General features: G+C 39.9%; 1 long non-coding RNA gene across 2 annotated transcripts; it reads left to right on the top strand.

Annotated features, from left to right (window-relative positions):
• Window positions 1–2,582: 2,582 nt before the first annotated feature.
• LOC106490610 (uncharacterized) lies at window positions 2,583–6,356 on the top strand. Of its 2 annotated transcripts, XR_001293635.2 has the most exons (4): window positions 2,583–2,902; window positions 3,776–3,869; window positions 3,994–4,275; window positions 5,251–6,356. It is a non-coding gene; the product is annotated as an uncharacterized lncRNA (long non-coding RNA). The 2 variants fall into 2 exon arrangements; XR_001293634.2 differs by lacking the exon at window positions 5,251–6,356 and having other exon boundaries at window positions 3,994–4,416.
• The last annotated feature ends 366 nt before the right edge of the window (window positions 6,357–6,722 follow it).

The following is a 6,722-nucleotide window of genomic DNA, read 5'->3' as shown; positions in this document are numbered from 1 at the left end:
CCTACCTCCCTTCAGCTTACTAGCTCTCAGCAATATATGAATATATGGTGGGTGCTTAACACCTTCGGGTGAGTAGGAAATATTTCCTCTTGGCCATTTGTTTTTCTGCTACCTTCATTCCTCACTACATAGTATGTCACCTATTTTGCCTAGCTTTGCAGTGAAAAAGCTGGTCAATTCACATGGTTAAACTAAATCAGGATCAAAGTCATTTGTTGATTTATTAATGAAAATTAATTAACAAGCAATCACTGAAATACATGTTCAGGATCAATATCAGCAATACAGCAGATAAACCACAATACTAGAAGGCCTTGGTTTTGAGACCTAAAATAATCTCACTAGAATGATCAAGAAGGGGACAGAAAGGGAAGCTGGCTAATGTATCCTTACCTTGAATACCACAGGGATGTTCAATCTGATGTAGAAAGTTTCTGTCAGAACTCTTTTTTTTTTTTTTTTTCCTTTTCTTTCCCTCACATGCTTAATCTGATCTGAATCCAAGTTGTTGCCAAAGCCAGTCCCGGCCTCTCTTTCCCCCAGCTTTGGTCTAGTAGATCTAGAACTGAGTTAGAGCATAGCAGAAACTGACTGCTTTTTCAGGGCTGGTCTTCAGTGTGGCAGATGGCTGTGAGCATTTGTGCATTTACCCTGTGTGGTTGGGAGGCTGCAACAAACCTGCTGCAAAGCCAACGGTGGGGAGAGCCTGGACTGGCACCACCTAGTGACAGCCCAAAGGGGGATTGGAGTGCGTGTGGTCTGAACCTGCCCCCTCGTCAAAGAGTGAGTATCCTTTCCTAGAGTGGGACCAAGTGGCTGGGGAAGAGCTGGCTTTTCATCTCTGGGGCTTTTCAGAGCCAGAGGTGACTGCCTTTCTGGAGGACCTGCATCAGACAGAAGTTGTCCAAGTCCGGCAGCAAGGTAGAAAGGAGGTCATGAGTTGGAATGAGAGGGGACACGATCCTTCCCGCCAACGAGCGTGACTAGGTGCATGAAACACTGTATTCAAGCACATAAATCCTATTGTAATGAAGGAGGCTTTGTGAGAGAAGGGTTTTGGAATCACCTCCAAACTTCCCATGCAGCTTCCTAATATTTTTCCCTTGAAGTTTCTGGCTTCTATGGCCAAGGGGAGAAGTGGCAGAAGTCCAAGAATGACCTTTTTTTGGCTAGTGTCACTGTGGGAAACTGGTATCTACACTTCTTTTGTTTTAGGTGAGAGAGAGAGAGAAAACAAAAAAGCGGGAAGAGGAAACAAAATGCCCATAAGTGGTTAAAAGTTAACAAGATTGTTGGGTATTTCTGAACTGAAATCAGCTCTGTTGCTATGAAAATCAGAAAAGGCTTCAAAGCAAGGTTTTTAATTTTGGTGGTGCTGGCTATTCTTCTAGTCAGGTAGTAACAATTCATCAGGCAGCAACAATTTCTCTAAGGTTGCTCTGTGGAATCTTTTCATATACTGAGAAACTGAACAGTTTTTCTTTTATCTATGGTGGAATAGTCAGTGTTATCAAAACATGGTGAGCTGCAATGATATCTGCAATTACTCATGACTGATTTATCACTTGATTGTAAGAATTCAGTTTAAATAGATTTTTTTTCCATCTTCTTTGCTCCCTAATTGATCTTTTTGAAATGCTGAAGTTTCAACTTCCTCTCATAAAATAGCTTAGAAGAAGCGTTATGGCTGCACGCTGTTTAATCATCCTGCTGCATAATTACTGCTGTTGTGGTCTTCTGGTTTACACTGTTTCTTTATTAGCAGCTCTTACTGCCAGAAGGTTTAAACATCTAATAATCTGTCAAAGTGGTTATTTGGTTTTTACTTGAGGATCTTTTCAGTGGTATCTTCAAGTACCTGGCCAGGTCAGATGCTTTAATATTCACTTATCTCTGTCTGGTTGGCTTCAGATTACTTTTAATTGCCCTCCTTCTGGATAATCACAGTTTCTCATTCATCATATAGAAAATGTGAGCAGATCACATGTAACCGTATCAGGCAGTAGGAAAACAGACCCTCTGGACACAGTAATGAGCCTAATGGCAAAAATATGACACAAAAAGCAAGCCTTTGACAGTTGGCATGAGCAAAGAGCCTAGTCGCAGCCTGGCCTGGTGTTCTGTAGTAAGCGCAGGCTATAGTGATTTCTGCTGAATGGAGGGATTATACCCCTATTTCTTTTTTTCCAGTGCAAACATGAAAGCGCCCTTTCTGGGATTCTCCACTCAGTGTGCCTGCAGATGTACAGCCATCCTTCTCCCCGAGCTCCTGTAGGCATTTGGGGTTGGGTTTTCTTACATCTGGGAGATGATCGGAGTCTGGAAAACGTTAGGAGGGGTTGAAAGAAGTGAATAGTTGAGTACAGATTACTGAAACTGAGGGACACAGCGGCCTGTCAGTAAGTAAAGTGTTGCTGCAGTGAAAGGGGGATCAATTCTCCCTGTCCGTGCGACAGAAGACAAAATGTAATGGGTTTCTGTGGCTTAGAGAGAAGAAAAAACTTCCCTGTGCTAAAAGACGGGGAGGCCTTGGACTAAATTGCCTGGGGAAATGGTGGCATTTCTGCTGCTGGCAGTTATCGAAGACTAAGGGAGACAGAAGTCTGTCAAAAGTGACGTAGATATAATTGGATCCTTTCTTCTGGCAAGAAAAGCTGGTCAGGCTACCTCTTAATTTTCTTTCCTTTCTTGTTTTCTATACGTGGAAGTGCAAGTCAGAGAGAACAGAAATGCTATGATTTGCACATACTGGTCTCCCTGGAAGCTGAAAACAAAAATGCAGAGTAGAAGTGGGGTCGTGGTTTCCACATACATAAAGAATGAAATCCTTCTGAGGAATGAAGGTAGCAATAATTTATGACTGAAAAGAAGGAAGAGTCAAGAACTGCATGTGGAAAATAAGGTATTTAATTGTATTTTAAATCTTACAGATTTATATCATCCATACTTTATAGTTGTATTTTGGGGAAGTGGTTGTTAGTTTTTTAGTGTTCTTTCAGCTATTTTGGGGCAAATTTTTTCATTAATGGCAGCGACTGTCTAGATTTCTTCTAGCACCTTGCCTGTGCTTTATTTGATCTTGCTGGAGGAGGCTTGAAGATATTAATTCTTGTGGGTTTTTTGTCTTGTCTATATGATACTCCAGGCAAGATTTTGACAATTGTACTGCAATAGCCTCCTCTCAGAAAAGCTTTGATTGTACTAAAAATACTCTGAAGTGCTAATCTCTTAACCTTCTAGAGTTCATCATTTGACAGATAAAAATTGAGTTTAAAGTGACCTGTAAGGCAGTCTTGTCAAGATATAATCTAGTAATAATTTTCTCAAATTGAATTATGTGGACTGCATACCATATATTGATTAAAAAAACTTCTTAATGGACTCATATAATCAGACTCTTGACATGACTTTTTTTTTACCCTTTTTTGATGGTCTCAGTTTTTAACAGATGCTTCAGCATTTTGTTTTGTAATACAGTCACCAGCTTGATAGCTTCTCATTCATATAAAACTTTGGCCTCTGGGCCACTTCCTCGTTTGATGGGAAAAAAAACTTGCAAAATTAACCAGTCACATGCCATCTAGAAATAAGTTTGTTCTGTTACATCTATATGAAGAAGCTGAAGGCTGCTTTGGATTATATCTCAAAGGACTGGTGCTGTGGTCTTAATTTTAAATTACATCCTTTGCATGTTGAAAAAAGGGATTTTGGCAAGTGCTGCTTTCAAATTTCCTTTCTGCCATGATTTCTAATTCTTGGTTTGGCTCTCTTTCAGAAGGGAACAAAACTGAACAAAGGTGCAGCCCTGGATATTAGGGAAACACCTTCAACCATGCCCTGGTTTCTCCAGAAGGCAGACTAGGAGTTGGGTAAGTTAAAGACAAGGACTGCTCCTGGGCCCTGGTGTTGGCTAAGAAGGAGAGTCCCAGTTTAACCCTTGACTTCTCTGCTCCCACCAACAGCTTTATTCTGCAACCCCTTTTTGTTTTGCAGGCTTGGGATGTCTGCAGTCACAGCGTCTGCTTAGGCCTTTGCCTCCCTGGATGGCATCGTGGTCTCTGCTGGAAGTATCAGGAAGAGGCCTGCTGCCTCGGCATCGATTAATTGCCAAAATATGCATGAAAAGAGAATGGAAGGGGAAGTAGATTCCTGAGGTCTCAGCAGGGATGGTTTTAAGCCTTATTGGGGGGCTTAAAGGGAAATTTGAAACTGCTGAAGAATGGCAAGTCTTTGACCACCATCTGACCTCCTCCAGTTGATTCGCTTTTGAAGAAGGTAGTTTCAATAGTGATATTGGTTTTCTGATGATCTGTGGCTCATCTATGAAAAATGGTCCTCTGAGTTGACTGGGGGGAAGGGAATAGGTTGCACTGTGTGTTTAAAAAAAAAAAAAAAAAAAAAAAAAAAAAAAAAAAAGCTTTTTTGGTAGCCAGGTTCTACTCATTTAAGTGTGACAGTAACTTGATTTCAGTAAAAAAAAATTTCAGTTGTCCTGTTCTCAGGACATTTTTGTGGTGAACCTGAAGTTGACAGTATTTGATTCATCATAATTACTGGAAATGCTTCATCCCTTCAGAAACCTTCACCATACCCCCAGGGACTGCTAAGTTTGTAATATAAGCTGTTTTTCTCTTCCATCTCTGATTTTTCTTTTACATTATTTCCCCTTCTCTTTGCTCTATCTAGTTTTTGTTGCTACAGTGTTGATTTTTTTCACTTGAAAAGGTAGCAGCAAAGCAACAGTGTTTCAAACCTTTTATCTGAATTTCTAGGGTGCAATTCTTACATAGAACTGAACAATTTTGTGATAAAATTATGTTACAGGTTTGTTACTGAACAAGTTTGTTCAATCAATGTTTCCTGTTTGATAGAGTAAATAAATGATGTTGTGGTATGTGATAATCTTTGCATTTTCCCACCATATAACAGAATACTTGTACTGAGGTGGGAGTGTGGAAATAGAAAACCTGACAGGCCCAGACAAATGAACAATTAAGTTGGTGTACTGAGGTCTGTGGCAAGGCAATAGAATAAGGTAGAATACGTGTCTGGCATACCAAAATTTTAAATGCTAGTCTAAAGTGTCCCAGGAGAGCTGCTGGACAGATACGGTGTGGAAAGTGAGCAATATTCTCATTACAGCAGATTAGATCACCCATCAGTGACTTAAAACTTGGAAATATAGGGAAAGTAAGCACAGAACTGATTGAAAACATGCATATTTTCCAAAACATAAATCTTTATTTTCAGGATATGTATTTTGAAGCAAACAGTGATCAAAGAGGAACAGCCTTGACATGTTGTAAGGTATGAAGCGTGAGCATTTTCAGCAGGAGGAAGCTTGGATACAGGTCACAGGCTGGCTGATGGTGCTGCACACACTTTCTAGGATAAGTCACTGATTTCAAGCAACGCCATCCTCTGGTCACATCTGCGGTATTATGGGCGGCAAAATGGCAACGAGAAGCTGATATGCTCCTGGTAGCTCTTGCTGTTGTTTTAGGCAAGGGCCATACTGTAAAATGTTTGTTTCTGTTCATTGATATTTAAATAATTTCCCACTTCAGAAAATGCAAACAAATCAAGTCAACACAGAACGCTGCCCTGCACCTCCAAGTCAGGCAGGAGAAGAGTTGCATCAGGAAATGGGTGACCAGCTGTAGCAAAAGCACTGCTAAAGAAATGGACTCCAAAGTGGATCTGGTTTCACTTTAGGGGAAATTTAGCATCTTTATTTTGGTATTTGCTGCTGGATTTTTTTCTTCGCTTTAACTCTGGGAAACAGCAAACTGGATGATAGCAAAGAAACTGGATTGTGAGTCATTAATAGGATTATTGACTAAAGACCAGTTGTAGAATCTACACTGTGATGCATGCCTCAGAGAGCACATCTCCACTGTATGAATCTGTTTTTATTTTTATACAAGTAACAGTTAAAAATCATTATCACTTGCGTCTGAACTGATCGTATTTGATTTGGAAGTCACTGGGATGCAATAAACAGGAAACCGCAGGGTGCCATTTTACTAAGACGGTTTTCAGAGAGGAACCACGGTTTCTGCTGCAAAACACTGTTGATTTACATGGATTTTCTTGTCACATGTTTTGGCAAAATGTATCAGCTTGTGCTTCTTAGCATCAACAAATAATACTTGACTTGCAAACGAGCTTCTTGGCAAGTACCCAGCCACAGGAGGCTTTGGGTTTGACTGAATAAAAAAGGCTTTCATTTCACCAATTTGTGAATTGGCACTATCCCTGCTGTAGTCATCTGCAGCCATGCTCCAGCCCTTCCTCCTCAGATACTTGATTCTTAGATATTGAAGCTATTCAACATGTTAACTTTTACCAAATTTCAAGCAATGAAAATTAAACATTTTTTTTTCAATTTCCATACAAATGTCTTAAAGGGCTCTCAAGCTCATTTGTGTTCTCATGTTTGAGATTCATCTTTGGTAATGGTACTTCTTCCCTCGCTATATAGGCCCTTCATAATGATCACCTTAAAAAAAAAAAAAAAAAAAAAAAAAAGAAGAAGAGAGAGAGAGAAGAAAAGACTTGCTTTCTATTTTCCCAGTGCAGTCGTCTTGTTCATAATGAGCTTAAATGTAAGGAACATAAACCCATCTGGAAATAAAACTATGCACCAGGTTCACTAAAAAAAAGTAATTACATTATAATCAAGCTGTCACTTTATGAGATAGTGGGAGATGAAATACACC

The sequence above is a fragment of the Apteryx mantelli genome, chromosome 1 (genome assembly GCF_036417845.1).
Source record: "Apteryx mantelli isolate bAptMan1 chromosome 1, bAptMan1.hap1, whole genome shotgun sequence".
Classification (NCBI taxonomy): Eukaryota; Metazoa; Chordata; class Aves; order Apterygiformes; family Apterygidae; genus Apteryx; species Apteryx mantelli.
Note: the sequence above shows the minus strand (reverse complement) of the source record. Positions and strands in the feature narration are given on the sequence as shown.